Source organism: Amborella trichopoda, chromosome 5 (assembly GCF_054954075.1).
Source record: "Amborella trichopoda isolate Santa Cruz 75 chromosome 5, AtrichopodaSantaCruz75HAP2 v2.0, whole genome shotgun sequence".
NCBI classification, from domain to species: Eukaryota; Viridiplantae; Streptophyta; class Magnoliopsida; order Amborellales; family Amborellaceae; genus Amborella; species Amborella trichopoda.
The window spans coordinates 18419434-18437508 of record NC_142340.1 but is presented as its reverse complement, the minus strand read 5'-3'; the positions used below and the strand labels follow the sequence as shown (position 1 = coordinate 18437508).

At 37.4% G+C, this 18075-nt stretch overlaps 1 pseudogene across 1 annotated transcript; it reads left to right on the top strand.

Moving 5' to 3' along the window:
* Positions 1–791: 791 nt before the first annotated feature.
* LOC18448211 (uncharacterized) lies at positions 792–17579 on the top strand (annotated as a pseudogene). Its single transcript, XR_016055214.1, has 8 exons — positions 792–854; positions 6058–6268; positions 7860–7894; positions 7977–8063; positions 8195–8272; positions 8412–8538; positions 13760–14069; positions 15934–17579. The product of XR_016055214.1 is annotated as an uncharacterized LOC18448211 (transcript).
* The last annotated feature ends 496 nt before the right edge of the window (positions 17580–18075 follow it).

Here is an 18075-nt window from a genome sequence, read left to right as displayed (position 1 = left end):
AAAGGGTTTTAATAAAAGCTTCGACCAGACCATTAGCTCTCGGATGGTACATGGTCGAGTATTTCCATGTAAACCCAAACTGATCAACTAGTCTGTCAATTTGATTACTTCGAAATTGGGGGCCATTATCAGAAATGATCCGGTCAAGGACGTCAAATTTGTATATGATATGGTGGCGCAGGAAGTTGGCCACTGCGAGCCCAGGGACTTTTATGAGAGGGACTATCTTAGCCCATTTGGAGAAGTAATCTGTGGCGGAGAGTATGAATACATGCCTCGAGGAAGTAGGTGGATCAATGGGTCCTATAATGTCCATGCCCCACTAAGCAAAGGGCCAAGACGCCATCGTTGGGTAAAGAGGTTCAGGAGCTTGGTGAAAGAAACTTGAATGAATTTGACATCCTTGACAGCCTTTTGCAAACATCAGAGAGTCAACATTCATAGTAGGCTAATAGTAGCCAATCTTGATGATCCTGTTATACAACTTGGGACTAGACTGATGCATTCCGCAAACTCCAGAATGGACTTCTTTGAGCATGCGATTTGCTTCTTCCTGATCGATACACCTGAGCAGCATGTCATTGTAGGAAATTCGGAAAAAGGTACTATCACGACACACATATCGTGTGGCTAACCTTCGGATCCTATTTCGCTCAACAGGATCTTCAAGAGGACGATTATGCTGTTGATAATCTTTGATGGAGGCCCGCCAAGCAGTTACTGGCTCTTCTTCCGTGCATGTGTGCTCTGGCAGTCTTGACTCTTCTTCATTTTCTTCTTCCTCTTCAATCATGGGGGACTTTGGTGAACGACAAGAGGCTTGTGCCCTCATCATCCATGTCTACCTCAAGTGGGTGAGGAGGGATTTGTTCGGATAATTTCTCCTCATCTTCTTCTTTGGGTTTTTTAACAAACTTGACGCATCTCCATTTTGCTACCCATATTGATGGGGCCCCTTTTAGCGACATTTCGACAGTTGCCCTTAATTTGGCGAGTGCGTTAGCTTGTGCATTGAGCCTTCTGGCACGTGCTCAAGAGTAACCCACTTGAATTCGGCCATTAATGATTTAGCAACATTGAAGGAAGGTTTGATATTTTTTTTCCGTACATCATATACCCCTTTGAGTTGTATAATCACCAACTTTGAGTCCTCGCAGACGTCTAGATACTTTAAGTCCATGTGGGTGGTAATCTCCAAGCCTATGATGAGTGCTTGATATTTGGCTTCAATATGTGACTCTATCCCTGGGAGAGAGAAAAACAAAGGAATGAGGCCGTCGCGGGAGGTAGAGAACACCACTCCCACACCATCTTTCTCGGATTGAAATGCTCTGTCAAAATGCATCTTCCATCTGCACGAGACTTCGGTGTGGAAGACCTCTTCATCTGGAAAATCATCGATCAAGGGTGTACTAAATGGTAGAGGTTGCACAGCTAGGAAGTCTACGAGGGCTTGGCCTTATGTGATGTCAAACTCCATGAGAAGTAGTGACCATTTTGCAAGTCAGCTTGATGGGCAGGGTGCGATAAGAGGAATTTTATAGGATCTGCTCAGGAAATGAGCTGAACGGGGTGTGCAAGCAAGTAGTGTCGTAGTTTCTATACCGTGAAGATGAGGGCTAAGCACATCTTTTCTATTGGCGAGTAATTCCCCCCAGCTCCTTGCATTCTCCGACTCCAGTAGTATAAAGCCGTTTCTTTCTCCTCGTCACTGTTTTGGGCTAGCAGAGCTTCAAGTGACTCATCCAGCGCATCTACATATAGAATGAGGGGCCTCCCCGGAATTGGTACAGAAAGAACCGAGGGTTTTAGCAGATAACTTTTAATATCATCAAAGGCTTTTTGTCACGCCTCATCCCATTCGAAGAGCGTGTTCTTCTTTAAGAGATGGGAAAAGGGCTGACATCATCCTGACAGGTTAGAGATGAACCTCTGTATGTAGATCTGATCTCTCGTAGGTTTCTTGGCAGTGGCATTTCTTAAAAGGTTTTAATCTGTATAGGTTTGATTCTCAAATCTCTATACCTGACAATGAATCCCAAGAAATTTTCAGATCATACGCCGACGACGCATTTTAAGGGGTTCATTTTGAGCTGATGGAGGTGAAGTCTCTCAAAGACTTCTCCCAGATTTTTATGTGATCGGTTCTTCTATCAAACTTGACCACGAGGTCATCCATGTAGCATTCCACTTCCTCGTGGAGCATGTCTTCAAAGACAGTGGTCATAGCCCTTTGATAGGTGGCTCCGGCATTTTTGAGATCGAAGGGTATCACCGTGTAAACAAAGACCCACCTTTTGAAGTTAGGAAAGCAGTGGAATCTTCGTCTTCTAGAGCCATACTTATTTGGTTATATAGTCAGAATAGTTGTCAATTAAAGAGAATGCATGGCAATTGGGGGTTGAGTCAATCAGCAACTCTGTGAAGGGGAGTGGGAAATCATCTTTGGGACAAGTCGAATTTAAATTGCCGAAGTCAATACAAATCCTGATTTGTCCATTTTTCTTCTTGACTGGTACAACATTAGCCAGCCATTTTGGATATTTGATCTCTCAGATAAAACCTTTCATTTTAAGCTTGTTCACTGCTACTTTGCTCTGGATTTCTAAATTTGCTCTGAATCGCCTTGACTTTTGCTTGACGGGTTTGAAGGATGAATCAATTCCTAATTTGTAGACTGTTATGCGCGGATCGAGACCCGAAATTTCTTCGTAATTCCAGGAAAATACATCTCGTTTGGCCTTCAGAAACTCAGTGTATTCCTTCTTTTCATCAGAAGGCATAATGGTTGAGATAAACGTGGGTCTTGGGGGCACCTGGTCAATATATGAAGGGTATGGCCTTTGATAAGGCATTGCGCCCTGTATCCCTGGAATTTGCCTGTTCTTTAAGCTATGGGTCACCGTAGCATCGATGTCTGCCTGTGAGACGGGGTGTAGGACAGAATTATCATGTGAGGCAAAAGGAAGGGGCTGCCTTAGAGGTGCACCACCAGAGTGATGGGAATTGACCTTATGATTAGCTGATTGATGTGCGGCGTCTATATGATCAATGTTTTCCATCATCGTGCGCACCATATCCTCAAACTTGTTCGTGCGGTCTTCCTACGAGTCAGGTTGAAAAGATGCACTCTCAAACAATCACAGAGGGTCCGTGCGCGCTGCACGTCAAAGGGTATGCGCACGCTTGCTCTTCTAAGCCCGGATATGAACCAACAAAAGAGAGTTTTTACAACGTGGGTGCGTTTAGGCACTTACCTAGTCGTTTGGGGTTCAGGGACATGCCCGGTCAGTTTTGCCCTCTTAGAATAGCTACGAAGTCCTTCAGCTATCTGCTAACGCGATTTGAACACGAACTCTCCTTAGGATTTTGACACATCGCTTCACTTTCTCGTGTTGAAAACTGCAATATGGATTCAATTGTACTCCTCTATGATGACTCACTCGAATGAGGGCTGGCTGGCCAAAAGAAAGGATAAGGGAAAGAGGGTGGCGAGAATCTCCCTATCCGCACAGATTTTGTGCGCTCGGGCAATAGGGACGACCGAAGGGTTAAAACCCACTTGACTATCGGCTCAGGATGACTCCTCTTGAGTGATTGAGGGAGAGAGCGTATGCATCTCGCACGACTCAACTCGACTGTACGGAGAGGAAGATAGATCAATGGTCCAAGGGTTGGAACTCTTAGGTTGACCTTGAAAGATATTGAATTCAAGCATATGTTAGTTAGTGGGATGCTACGGGCAACTGTAGGTTTACTGCGTTTACGCTCGAGACGCAAGGGATAATGAGACGTGACTGTGAGTTGGCCACGGGCACGGGTCACTGCGCGGGGCAAGCAAGAGTGAAGAGACAGAGAGAAGAAGAAAAGAAGAGAGAGAGAACGGGGCCGTGTGATTAGGATGGGCCATGGGTAGTTTCTCTCTCTAAAAAGTTTTCTCTCTTCTCGGTGTGGGATCAAGGGTTAGAAGCAAATGGCAAGTGAAAACAAGCTTAATGCCTTTATTTCGTTGATGAATGATCCGGCCTTTTTACAATTGACCTAAGTTTGTATTTATAGAGGATCTACAAAACAGGGGTGAATGCTCAAAACTAAGCCTAATTACAATTAAAAAAAATTATAATAAAATCTCGAATTAAAGAACAGTGACCAAAATAGCCCTTAAACCTTTTGTGCTAATGACAAGACCATCCCTCTTTGAGGGGCCTCTCACCAGTGCCAGATCTTGGAAGCTTTTGTAGACGATTGAGACGATGATTCAGACGATCCATCATTGTAATCTTGATGTTTTAATGATTTTGAAGAGTTTGATGTCTTTTGATCTCCTTGAGATGGACTTTTTCCCGAGATGTAGAAATCTGGCTAGATTATAAACTTTGGCCTTTGGTGTAGTGCGATCCGTGGTGTCTCAAGTCTTTATTTTGATTACAAATTAATGAGGAGACGTCACTAATTTTTGTCCGTTTTGGTTCTTGCTTGAAGTACTTTTTCGATTTCAAGAGATCACCAGAAAAAAGGATTCCGGTGACCGATCGATCTTACTTTCTTCAATTGGAATCTGTGATTTATTCGACCATAGATTGAGTGTAAAAATTATACCAGCTTGTAGCCCTTCGTGATATGGTCTCATAGGACCTGTTTTTGTAATGATCCAATGCACAGATCTTAAGTTATACTTCACGAAGTCTGAGATGTCTTTTCTTCAAAAACCTTGATTTCCATGATTTCGAGCTCATCTTCTTTCTAAAAAAGCTTTGGCTTTGGGTCACATCACGATGCATGCCATATGTTAAAAAGATCGGACCGTTGAGACCTAGCTTGTGTCAGAATTTGAGCTTGTTCTGATTTCAATCGAATGATCTGTAGGCATTTTTGTAACACGATCTCGAGATGTGGAGAACGCAGCCTCTATGAATGGGGACTGGTTCGGTGAGGCCACACCGCAATAGTGTATGACCTACCTGTTTGGGGTAATTTGGGCCCAAAATGTTCCTGATAGGTCCAATTGAGCCTAAATTTGGTCCCTAGGGGTTTTTCGACGTTTTAAATGTAATGGCGATAGTATGGTATTGTTTTGAAGGCCCTAGCATAGGGTTGTAGTTGTAAGGTCTCCTTTTAGCATGACAGTACTTTTCCCAAGGTTGCCTAGTGTTAGGCTTATTGTACAATACTCCCTTGGTCTGGTGGTATACTGAGTATCAGTAGGATCAGGTCGCCATTGCCTCTCTCCTAATTTGTTTCAAGGATGTAAGTACGTCAAAAATCATGTATAACAGTGAGAGTTGCTTTCACGTCTTTAGTATTGGGTAGTGATTGGGAATGTTTGAAACGAGATACCTCCGATAATCAACATGCTATTGTCTGTGATACTATCATGGACAATGATTTCTAGAAGATGCATAAATTGATATTGTCTTTTACAAGGCCAATATGGAAGATGATAAAGTTTGCTGATAGCGACAAGGCTGTCGTGGGAGATGCCTCCGAGCGTATGGATACTATGTTGGGGGAAATTATGGTGGCCCTATATGACAATCCTATGTTATTTCAAATGGAGAAGAATTTAGTCGTGGCTCGTTGGGATAAGTCAAATCTTCTGTTGCATTGTTTGGAATAACTTCTTCACGAGAGTGGTTGGCTACACCAACACTTGGGGGTGAAAGGAGGATGAAGCCCCACCAGGACCCATTAGTTTCTGCATGTTACCACACAACCCTTGATGTACTTATTTCAAATGATATGAAACAAGGAATGGTGCGACAACAAGTTGGTGATTTTCTAGGGAATAAAGGGGTTTTCGCCCTCTCCCCAACTATCGTTAAAGGGGTTCTATGGAGGCAATGTCATGGTGGGACACGTGTGGTGGTGTTGCTCTATAATTACATGCAATTGCGGTGAAGGTTTTGTCACAAAGTGTTAATTCTTCATGTACAAAGAGATGTTGGAGCACCTATAGCTACATACATAATGTTAAATGAAATCAGCTAAATGCGGATCGTTTCGAATCATTGGTGTATATTCATTATAATGACAGACTGTTGAGTAGATTGTGGGCAGATTACAAAGGGGAAATTTAAGAATTGGGACTCTCATCCTGAAGACGATCACCTCGAGGATGACATTGAGGTTCTCAAATCGTTAAATGTATGCCTCGATGTTGAAGATGATAAAGTTGTGTCCGCACTGCCTTTAGCATCAGTCACTCCATCGGGTATTTCAAGAGAGCCATTTAGTACTCCAAGCCACCCCGATGAATTGGCAATTGAAGGTACCATCGAGCGTGTACTCAGTCAAACTTTCACCAAGCACCACCCCAAGAGTGCATCCATCATCTTAACCGCAAGAGCGTCTCCATCGTTTGCTACAGTTTACATTCCTTCAACATCTTCTACCGTTACACAAAAGCTCATTGCAGCAACTCGAAAGAGTGGAAGAAGGAAAAAGTCATCACCCTCTCCTCCCCCACCCCTTCCTCTCTCTCTCTCTCTCTCTCTCTCTATCTATCTATCTATTTTGAAGTATTGTAAATTTTTTTTATTACGCAATACATAAATTCTAGACTTTCAATTATCAGTCCACGTATGTTGCTTTATATGTTAAATGACTTCATTATTTTATAAGCATTTAAATTAGAGGTGAATAAATAAAATTAACATTATTAATAACCACTTTACATTCAGTATGTCAATACTAACCAATGTTGCGAGGCTACACATGGTGTAAGATCACTTAAGCTGTCTTTTTTCACATAACATGTGAGCAAGATTAAGAAACCAAGGCAGTTTACATCACCGCAAATATAAGAAACATCATTTTATAGGCATTTAAATCAAGCAAAAAAAATAAAAAATAACATTAATAATAACCACTTTGCAATCAGTAATTTAGTACTAAGCAATGTTGCAAGGCTAGACGTGGTGCAAGTTCACTTAAACAACTCACATAACTATGAGCAAGGTAAAGAAACTATAGTAGTTTACATCAACGCAAATATAAAAAACATATTAAAGATATCTAAAAAATCAACACAATTTCAATATATTCATTCTAAAATACTTGCCTTATAAATAGCAATACCTCCTTCTAGTGCACATGCCACCTAATGATATCCACTAGAAAATAAAACATTACATTATTAACAAGTAACCGATGTTCTATACGGTGTAGAAGCTTGATTCAAAACCCTAACGAAACGAGATTAATTACATATAGAATTGTGTGTCAATTGACATGGAATCGAGACTTAAACCTTGTTGGAAGCCAGATTCAATTTATTTGGGAGCGTCTACCCACTATTAGAGGGTTCAAGTTTCTCTAGATCAGCTGGATAGAAATTTCGAAATTAAGGAATTGTGTTTCCTTGTTTTCAAAAAATATTTACTAAAGAAGTTTTGAATCGAGATTCTGAAATTAAGGAATCGAGTTTCCTTGCTTTTTACATATATGAGGCATCGAGATTCCGAAATTAAGGAATCCAGTTTCCTATGTTGCAAAAAACGGTTTCCCCATATGCACGAAATCGAGATTCCAAAATAAAGGAATCGAGTTTCGTTGGTTCCAAAAACAGTTTCCGTGAAGATTTCTTGACGGAAACGGGTTTCGGAACTGGAATCACGAGGTCCGATGGATAACTATGGTTTGGTTGAGGTTTAGAAGGTTTTAAATTGTGGATGCTTATTAGTTTCAACTGCCTTAGTTCGTCTTTTTTTTTTGACCTTTATTTTCAATGAGGCAATCCTTTCATTTTCCTTCACTTCTTTGCTGCTCACTTCTTTTTATTTTTTAACTTTCTTCTCCTTTTATTGTCTTTTTACTTTTCTCTCATTTTTATGTTTAATTATTCTTTGTTTCCTTGTTAGGGATTTACTTATCTAAGTATCTCAATATGAATATGGTGGGCATTAAGGGTCTCGAGAGTTTAATCCACTATAATGTGGCATGATTACTAAATCCTAAGATACTAACTATAATTGTAGGACTTCTATGAGGATCTTTTTCAGGAACTAAGCAAGTATGGAGAGATTGAAAACCTTAATATTTCCGACAATTTAGCTGACCATATGGTAACACATATTTCTTTTTTGCAATCCTTTGTTTTAAACTTTACGGTAGCTTAATTTTTTGAAACTTCGCATTCTCTTGAAAATTTTATATCAATGGTTATTATGGTGATAAAGGTCAACTTTATGGGCAGGTGGGTAACATCTATGTTCAGTTCAGAGGGGACATGCAGCAAATGCACTGTAGGCTTTGTCCAATAGATTCTATCCAGGTAAAGTTTTTTCTCTCATCTTCTTCTACTTTTCTATGTAAGTTGGTCTATCTCTGGTAATACGATGCTTTCATTTCTTGTGATTATTGATAGTGAATCATGTCTTAACAAGTGCTTCCTTTGTGCTTTCTATTTACAGGGCATCCCATTATTGTGGACTTCTCTCCTATCACCAATTTTCATGATGCTTCCTGCAGGCAGTACAAGGAGAACACCTGCAACCGAGGCGACTATTGTAACTTCATGCATCTGAAGAAGATAAGTAGGTCAGTCAGTCTAATTTGTTAGGTTCCTTCGTAGAAACCAACTCATAAGATTGAACCAGCTATTGTAGTACTTATAGGTTTGTTTTGTAGCTTACTTATTATGGTCATATTAATTATTCACACTTTCTTTAATAAAAAATGGGTTTATTTATTTCAAGATCAAACCGACTTCTTTAGTACCTGTGTGGTTTTGTGGCTAACCCGCGCAAGAATTGTTGTTACCTTAAAAATTGTAGTTTCTTACTGAACTAAATGAAACAAGTAATTATGGACTCAATATGCACCATACTTACCCAAACGATCATGATGTTTATGTATCATATAAAATATGGATTTTCACTTGTCAAAAGAAATGAATTTTCACCCACTTGAAGAAAAAGACGTGCCTCTCCGTTTGACTGTAAGCCATAATCTCGGGTTTCTTGCTTATTCAAAGAAATGATGGATAATTCAGAAAATGTTGTGGGTTTTTACTTGATTAAGAAAAAAATACTGTTCTTGTAGGTTATAATATATATATATATATATATATATATATATATATATATATATATATATATATATATATATATGGAGTGATTTCATGCAACTATTATAATGAAACAATTTTCAAAAACCATATTAGGGCCATTTGTTTGACCCAAATGTTAATATATATACTATGTTCATTATAATAAACAATAAAAAAATAAAAATTTGAAAATACAACCTAGAAAGTGTTTTTTTACCCAATATATATAGACCGATCATTTTAGTGAGATGCTTAGATCTAGGCCTTTGAAGGATCCTTTTTCTTTTAAAATTTTTTAGATAAACTTTATTATCATTAGATTAACAATGTTAAAAAAAAACAATGATTTTGAATTCATAAAGGCCTATATTTTGAAATTCACCAAATCTTGACATTCACCAAACGGACAGTCTAGATTCATTGTTGGAGGGACTCATTTTGGCCATATATAGGGCGCAAATTAAATTTTTGTTTTTTGATATTGATTATTGAGATGAAGAGAGTGGCGTACAAAAATTTGGGTCATACAAATACCACAAACAGGGTTTTATAGATGTTTGACTTCATTATATTATACAATGACATGGTGACATGATATCATTTTGCTATATATGTATAAACCCACATATGTAGAAATGCGGGCCTCATAATAAACTTATTTTTGGAGATGGATTTTAAGACTTGATTTTTAAAGACGTGTAATCTCTAACATTGAGATCATGAATATGAAAAGATAAATAAATTTTAAGAACTAAAAGTAATGATTCTAGTAAGAAAACATTTCAACCGTTAATTTCCATTGGTTTTAGATGGAACACCTACTTGCATCCATCTTTAAGATAGATTGTAACAATCTTAAACTTTCAAAAAAAAAAAAAAAACAAAAAGAAGAAAAGAAACTTTTAATACATGATGATTCGTTTGAACATGATGGTCCTTTGGGACCATCGCTACTTTTAAAAGCTTTTCGTTTAAAAGCTTTGTTGCTTCTTGCTCTTGCCACGTCCACTAAAGGACGTGGGCTTTAAGCGTTTAAAACGTAAGCTAACGCTCACACATGTAACGAAATAAAAGAATAAAATAATATGTTAGTAGAAATTAAATTCAGAGTAGTGAGGACTCCTACCTTAGAAAACTTTTGAGATTTTTCTCTCTCCGGTCAAAACACAGTGAACTTTTCTCTCTAACCGAATTTTTATCGGAAGGTCCCTCTCAAATATTTTATATGTAAGTGACATCGTCTTTCTGAAAAATAATCTATTTTTAATAAATAGTGATATTTCCGTCCAGGATCTTTATTTTATAAGTTTTGTGTGTAAGTGACTTCATTATCTTGAAAAATAATCCTTTTTTTTAAAAAATAAAATGAAATAATTATTTCTGTTTATTATCATGAATTTTAGGCACGATAAATTTTATGCGCAAGCGACCTCATTATTTTGAAAAATAATCTTTTTAATAAAATTATGATATTAGAAATTTTAAATGTTGTAAAAAATTGTTAGAAATAAATTTATTTATTTATTTTTCTTGTCTATTGTTATAAAATTTTAGAAATAAAATTATTAGAAATAAATGTGATAGTTCTGCTTTTACTAAAATTGTGAGATTTCTTTCTACTGTTTTTGAATATTTAGACATTGTAAATTTCATGTGTAAATGACTGCCTTATTACTTAAAAATTGATATTTTTGCAATTGATTATAGCATTGTTGTGAAATGTTTATTTGTAAATCGATATCCCATAAATTGTGATAATTCCGTACTCTTGAATTTCCATAGGAGTTTTTTTTTTTATACATATTAAATTGGCAATTATGCTAGAATGTCTTTACAAACTGCTACCTTTCTGAATTTGAGCCCAAAATATTTGATTGGTTATTTTTGAAATGTTATTGAAAGTGACTATTATTAATGGTTTCAGTGAAATTCATATTAATGATTTCAGTGATATGTTGAGTACATGATATTTGCTGCCTTCGAATGTTGAAAGAGATTTAGAAATAATTTAAGTATACAAGTGGACTCATCCGGTTCGCCGGTGAGGTATAAGTGGACCTATCCGGGACGCCGGTAGGGATTAAGTGGACTCATCCGGTACGCCGGTGAGGTATAAGTAGACCTGCAGGGATTAAGTGGACCTATCTGAGACGCCGATAGGGACTAAGTGGACCCATCAGGACGCTGATGGGGTATATAAGTGACTTACTTGGGACGCCAGTAGGGTATTTTGTGAAATCCTTTGAATTATGCACTGCCGTTAAAATGTTATATGCATTTCAATTATTCGGCTTATACTTAATTATGCATTTTTTGAAGTGAAACTGTTAATGCACTTCTGTTAATAGATCTCCTTTTTGGAAATATTGATATCTTTCAACCATGATTATTTTTAGGATTATGGTGATCACTTACTGAGTAGCCAAACTCATCAAACTATGGTAAACATTTTTCAGGATAACTGCGGTTTCATTTGAGTGCTCGTCAGGATCAACTTTGGGAAGATATTGTAGTTGTGCTTAAACTTTCTTTTGTTACTTTTTAAAAATTCGTCATTGTAAATTTGTCCTAAAAAGAGATGTATATATATGTTTTGACTGTTACATCTCAAGAATATCAATATTGTAAATTCTTGGGGTGTGATATAGATGCTTTATACTTTGTGGACTGCATATGTAGAAATTAGGTATAGTGTGCATGAAACAAATATATATATATATATATATATATATATATAGTGTTTTTTGGAAATTATCACAAATATACCTTAATTTTCATCTATTTAGAAAAAAAAGCCCCAACTCTCATAAAGCTAGCCCACTCCATTTTTATTGAATTTTGGGTTTTTTTTGTGACTAAAATAACACCTTCACAGCAGACGTATTACTGTGAAGCACAATTACGGTACTTAAAACTAACCCATGTTATACAGTACTTTAAGTACGGTAGAAACCCATACATGTTATACGGCCCTTGAAATGTTGTAAACCCTTTTCTCCTCTTTATATTTATCTCTTTCATTTCTCTAATTCTTTTTGTGTTTATCTCTTCTTTGTTTCTCTAAGTGTTTTTAATATTTATCTCCTTTATCATCTCTTTAATTATTTGTATGTTTATCTCTCCTTTCTCCCTGTAATTCTTTTTAATATTTATCTCTTCTTTCTCTCTCTAATTTTGTTTATCTCTTCTTTTTCTCTTTCACTCTTACTTCAACAACATATTACCATGAAGCACAATTACAGTACTTAAAAACTAACCCATGTTATACAATATTTGAAGTACAGTAGAAAGCCACACTTGTTATACAGCCCTTGAAATGTTGTAAACCCTTTTCTCTTCTTTATATTTATCTTTTTCATTTCTCTAATTCTTTTTATGTTTATGTCTTCTTTCTTTCTCTAATTGTTTTTAATATTTATCTCTTTCATCATCTATCTAATTCTTTGTATGTTTATCTCTTCTTTCTCCTTTTAATTCTTTTTAATATTTAGCTCTTGTTTCTCTCTCTCATTTTGTATATCTCTTGTTTCTCTCTATCACTCTTACTTTATCAACTCAACAAATGCGATTCCAACATGATACAAATTCGTGATACAAATCTGATTCTGTCTAATTTTCATAAGAGATACGGTTGAAGGGAGTTTTTATAGGGGACCGTAAGGTATGTAAAGGTTATTATACAAATCTCCTTTGACAAAGAAAGAGAGTTAGAGAGAGAATAGATTTAGAGAGAGACAGAAGAGATAAAAAAGAATGAGAGAGAAAAAAGAGATAAATATTAAAATTAATTAGAGAGAGAAAGAAGAGATAAACATAAAAAGAATTTGGAGTGCCGTATACTTTTTACGGTACTTATCGTATAACATGGGTGGGTTTAACATGAGTTAGTTTTTAACATGGGTGGGTTTAACATAGGTTAGTTTTTAATATGGGTGGGTTTAACATGGGATAGTTTTTATGATACTTAAAGTACTATAATTAAGTATTATGTAAAAAAAAAGAAAAATTATGTATATATCCGTTATAGTTTCAGTTATTACCAAAATACTAAATAGTTTATGTTATTACTAGAATGATTGTTTTTTTTCACTTCATAATGAAAAAAAAAAAACTTTTTTACCTTTTTTTAGTTCTTGAACAACTGAAAATAGGACAGAAGCTTGTAATTTGCATCTTTAGTTTCTGTTGTTGAACAACCGAAAATAGGACAAAAACTTGGAATTTGCATATTTATTTTCACAATCTTATTTTCGGTTGTTCAACAACCGAAAATATGACATTTTCAATTGTTCAACATTTTCAGTTGTTAAACATAAAAAATAGTTTAAAGGAAAAAAATGAGTAAATGGCGAGAATTTGGTTGTTTAAAATTTGAATTTAAAAAAATTCGATTAGTCGATATAAAGAGAATACGGAGGAAAAAAATTTCGCTTCAACAACCAAAAATTGGTTTGATTTGATTTCGGTTGTTGGACAACTGAAAATCTATTGAATGCGGTTGTTCAACAATCGGGTAAAATTGTATTTTTTTTAAAAAAAATTCATTATGCCATGAAAAAATGGTCCTACAGGTAATAACATAAACTATTGGGTAGTTTTGTAATAATGCAAATTATAACCTCAAATCAAATGGAAGCTGCTTTGCTAACCCCAAACTAATGAAATTTGGTTCCTAAAGGAGTGTGTGCATTTGCTCTTATAATTGGACAGAGGGTTGAGGAGGCAGCTATTCGGGAGGTACAGGTGAAGGCATGGGCGGAAGCTGGAGCCCCAGCCCCTATAGGGGCCGGATCCATGACGAACGCCCTCATGGTGGTCGGGGCCGTGGAAGGAGATATGAACGACAGAGATTTCCACCATGAAAGGAGGCCGAGGAGCCAAATCCCTGGTTGTCAAAGAGGAAGAAGCAAGAGCCCTGGTCTGAGGAGGAACATGAGCCCTATTAGAGAGGGAAGTGCTGGGAGGAGAGCCAATATTGAGCAATGGAACCTAGAGAGAGAGCGGAAGAGCACTGACAATGGTAACCCTCTTGATGATCAGTAGAAATGGCAAAACAACCACTAAATTGGTTTTTCCCCTCTTCTCTTGAACTAAATTTTCTTTTTCTTTCTTTTTAAATTTTTAGGTTTGCTTCTTTCTTTGCTCTCTCCATCCAATGCCTTGCATCATGGGTTGGTTGCATTTGCAAGAATCTTGTTTAGGTCTTACTGCCCGTCTTTCTGTTCTGTGAGGTTTTTTCCATTGGTTTCTGATTTTTTGTTCATCAAAACCATTCTTTTGTTTCTTCCTATGCTTTTGCATCTTTTTCCCTCACGTCGTCGCCCCTTTTCAAAATGGAGATGATCAGTAGAAATGGCAAAACAACCACTAACTTGGTTTTTCCCCTCTACTCTTGAACTGAATTTGTTTTGCTGTCTTTTTTAATTTTTAGGTTTGCTTCTTCTTTTTTGCACTTCTTTTCATCCGATGCCTTGCGTCATGGGTTGGTTGTATTTGCAAGAATCTTGTTCAGGTCGTACTGCTTATTTTCCACTGTGCACGTGGTCTGTAGGTCCGTCTGTTTCTGTGAGATCAAATGTGATTTTTTCCATTGGATTTCTGATTTTTTGTTCATCAAACCCATTCTTTTGTTTCTTCCTATGCTTTTTCATCTTTTGCCCTCAATTCGTAGACCCTTTTCAAAATGGAGATGATCAGTAGAAATGGCAAAACATCAGGTTTTTCCCCTCTACTCTTGAACTGAATTTTCTTTTGATTTCTTTTTAATTTTTTTAGGTTTGCTTATTTTTTTGCTCTTCTCTCCATCCGATGCCTTGCATCATGGGTTGGCTGCATTTGCAAGCATCTTGTTTAGGTCTTACTGCCCATTTTCCACTGTGCAGGTGGTCTGCAGGTCCCTCTGTTCTGTGATATCAAATGTGATATTTTCCATTGGGTTTCTGATTTTTTGTTCATCAAACCCATTCTTTTGTTTCTTCCTATGCGTTTTCATCTTTTGCCCTCACTTTGTCGACACAGGAACGGATCACTGACCACGTTTTTAGGCATTCCATGGTCTATGCATGTGTTAGGTGGCTCGTTGATCAAGGATGTCTCGTATTTCTATTGTCATGCATGTGTGTGTCGTTTGAGCTGCCCACCTTGTACTAAGCATTTTAGCCATAGGCCAAACCTTTTTGCTATAGCCATACACAGCACATTGATGTTTCTATGGCCTTGCATGTGTGTGGCCATGCATATGTGTGTCATTTGAGTTGGACTAACCATAGATAATCCATTGATCAGGTATGTCATGCGTTTTTATGGTCATGCATGTATGTACAATCTGATTTCCTCATCGTGGGCTAATCATACTCCTTTCATGGTCATGCATGTGTATGTATCACCTTGGACTAACCATAAATAATCCATTGATCAAGTATGTCATGTGTTTCATGTATTTGTGTATCATCTGATTTTCCCATCTTGGAGTAGCCATAATCCTTTTAGCCGTGGCCATAAAGAGCCGTTGTTCATCAAGCATGATCTCGTCTTTTAGGATTATGCATATCTGTGTATTATTTGAGGTCCTTACCTTGGACCAACCATATTTACCATGACAATAGGAGCTTATCTGTTGAATTCCGTTTTGTTCCTTAAGAATCAGGTTTCGTTAGAGTTTTTCCCATGGCCATAAGAACTGGTTGAATCTGGCCTCGTCAAAATTTAGGGCTTTGGATGAGTTTTCTCCATTGTCTTTGATGTGTCATCCTCCCAGTTATATGGGGACATTTACATAGAAGTACTCGGGGAACTCTGCACTTTCACTAGGCATCACTACCTATCTGGTTTTTGTGAATTTTGAAAATCTTTTGTGCTTACTCTTTTTCATTGAGTTTTTGCAGGTTTAGGTATCCCTGCTGCTAAGGATCGACATTATTTTTATGCAGCTGTATATGCAATCTTTTTACAGGTTGGGTGCATTCATTGCCCATGCGTATATGGCCCGAAGCAGGAGAGAGGTTGTAAAATGAACTCGGGCGGTTGGCAGTCTTTTGATTACGTATGCAATAATCTTAATAGTGCAAATTTCCCTGAAAAAGGTATCATCTTATACTGCAGGTTTGGTGTAGCAAGAAGAGACTTCAAAGTCATGGTTACTGTGTTTCTCAGATTTGTAGGGTGCATAAGAGCTTTCATTTTGCAGATTTGTAGCTACACATGAACTTCATATAAGAGTGGTTGAGTGGCTTGTATCTCTTTAGAAAGGTATTTCTGTTAAATGGAAATGGTGCAAGCCTTCTTATTTGTTCTTTTATTGTTTTCTCTACGTTTGATCAGGGATGTCTCATATTTCAAATGTTATGCATGTGTGTATCTTTTGAGCTGCCCACCTTGTACTAAGCATTTTAGCCATAGACTAAACCTTTTTTCTTTGGCCATTTCTATGGCCATACACAGCTCATTCATGTTTCTATGGTCATGCATGTGTGTGTCATTTGAGTTCACCACCTTGGACTAACCATAGATAATCCATTGATCATGTATGTCGTGCGTTTTTATGGTCATGCATGGATGTACAATCTGATTTCCCCATTGTGGGCTAATCATACTCCTTTCATGGTCATGCATGTGTATGTATCACCTTGTACTAATCATAATTAATCCATTGATCAGTATGTCATGTGTTTCATGCATGTGTATCATCTGATTTCCCATCTTGGACTTGCCATAACCCTTTTAGCCGTGGCCATAAAGAGCCATGGTACATCAAGCATGGTCTCATTTGTTAGGATTTTACATGTCTATGTATTATTTGAGCTCCTCACCTTGGACTAATCGTATTTACCATGGCATTTGGAGCTTGTCCGTGGAATTTGACATTGTTCCTTAAAGAATCAGGGTTTCGTTGGAGTTTTTCCCATGACCATAAGAACTGGTTGAATCTGGCCTCGTCCCCAAACAAAATAGGGCTTTGGATGAGTTTTCTCCATTTCCTTTGATGTTTCATCTTCCCAATTATATGGGGATTACATAGAAGTACTCGGGGAACTCAACTTCCACTAGGCATCACTACCTATCTGCTTTTTGTGAATTTTGAAAATCTTTTGTGCTTACGCTTTTCCATTGAGTTTTTGCAGGTTCAGGTATCTCTGCTCCTAAGGATCTTCATTATTTTTATGCAGCTGTATATACAATATTTTTACAGGTTGGGTGCATTTCCCATGTGTATACAGCCGGAAGCAGGCGAGATGTTATAAAATGAACCCAGGCGGTTGGTGGTCTTTTAATTAGATATGCAATAATCTTAATAGTGCAAATTTGCCCAAAAAAGGTATCATCTTACGCTGCAGGTTTGGTATTGCAAGCAGAGACTTCAAAGTCATGGTTACCGTGTTTCTCAGATTTGTAGTGAGCTTTCATTTTGCAGGTTTGTAGCTACTCATGAGCTTAAAGTGGTTGGGTGGCTTGTATATCCCTTTAGAAAAGTACTTCCTATTACATGGAAATGGTGCAAGCTTTCTTTTTTATTATTTTATTGTTTTCTCTACGTTCGTTTTGTGCTCTCTCTCTCAGTTTTTTTTTGGTTTGTGTTTTCTGAATTATTTGACTCTCTCTCTCTGAATTTGTTTTCTTTGTTTTTTCTGAATTTTTTTGTTCTCATCTTTGAAATAAATGCCTTGTAAATTACTAGACATGGAAAGAGAGATGCAAAATTGAAATCTAGAAAGCAAATGTACTGAGGGGTGGCAATGGACCTAGATCCGACCAAGGACTTGTGGGGTAGACCTGAACTGGGTCTGGGTATGGATCCAAATCTTGGATTCGAACATTATTTGGGTCCGGGTACGGATATGGATCCGGTGATATTTTTAGGGTCTAGGTCCGGGTCCGGGTCCCAGTCCCACATTATATTTTGGGTCCGGCTCGACCCGTTGCCACCCCACAAATGAGAATTACAAGGCATGGAGAGAGAGAGAGGGGCAATCATTGGGTGAGGCAATTGGATCCATGTAAAGGGGGGCTCTGGCTTGTATGGGGTGGCT